This window comes from Acanthochromis polyacanthus, unplaced genomic scaffold (genome assembly GCF_021347895.1).
Source record: "Acanthochromis polyacanthus isolate Apoly-LR-REF ecotype Palm Island unplaced genomic scaffold, KAUST_Apoly_ChrSc contig7, whole genome shotgun sequence".
NCBI classification, from domain to species: Eukaryota; Metazoa; Chordata; class Actinopteri; family Pomacentridae; genus Acanthochromis; species Acanthochromis polyacanthus.
Genome location: NW_026131349.1, coordinates 56,348 through 57,288, shown reverse-complemented (window position 1 = coordinate 57,288; position 941 = coordinate 56,348). Strand labels below are relative to the sequence as shown.

The window sequence follows — 941 nt, the reverse complement described above, 5'->3', positions numbered from 1 at the left end:
ATATATATATATTACACACACACACATCTTGTAATTGTAAGTAGGCAACACTCCAAAGATTTCTCCAAATGGTAGTTTAAATGTACTGAAACATGTCACTGATCTAGGATGAAGAGGATGAAACTGTGTCTGCTGCCTTTACAGAGGGGGATCCAGAAAGGCATACAGAGGTATGTTACTGATAGTTCTCTTCTCATTCACATTTTGGGTGGAATATAGAGTGTGACATTTAGCCTACACTGAAGTGTTGCACATTCTCATCCTTTTTAACAGAGCATGGCTGGACAGCAGCAGGATGGTTCCTCAGCTTCCACTGCACAGACTGACACAGTGAGATGGATGTTCAGGAAACACCAGAGGTTCATTCTGTGGAATTCATGTGCAACTGTATAATTTAATGTCCTCTATGTATTCCCAGTTATCAGTAAAACAGATTTACAAACTGCATTTGCTGAGAAAAATCCAAAAAACAGATTAGGAGGGCAGATCTGGAAATTGAAATACTGGAGCACAAGTTAGAGGTGGTGATGGTCACAGGTGAATTATGTTAACTACTGGAACATGAACTGAACTATCTGTTTATTTGTAGGAAATAAAGAAGAGCAAATGAAATGTGTATCATGTCTTTATTTGCTGTGGTGGTGATGATGATGGAGACTTAAACTCTAAAGTGATTATTGCATACGGTGTCTCTGACTGCTCTGCTGTCCTGGATAGCTGCAGGTGGATGGGCTCATCATCTGGGTCTTCAGTTTGTAGGGCAGGGTGTTGCTCTCCTCTAATAGTGGTAATATTATGAAGAACAACACATGCCACAGTAATATCACAGGCCCTCTCAGGGGTCACCCTGAGGAGACGTAGGCTCTGGAAACGGGCTTTCAGCAGGCCTATGGTCATCTCCACCCGGGCTCTGGTCCTGCAGTGAGTCCGGTTGAAGTTCT

At 42.5% G+C, this 941-nt stretch overlaps 1 long non-coding RNA gene across 1 annotated transcript; it reads left to right on the top strand.

Annotated features, from left to right (window-relative positions):
• The first annotated feature begins 81 nt into the window (after positions 1 to 81).
• On the top strand, positions 82 to 612 carry LOC127532943 (uncharacterized). The gene is made up of 2 exons (XR_007940583.1): positions 82 to 170; positions 274 to 612. It is a non-coding gene; the product is annotated as an uncharacterized LOC127532943 (long non-coding RNA).
• Positions 613 to 941: the final 329 nt, after the last annotated feature.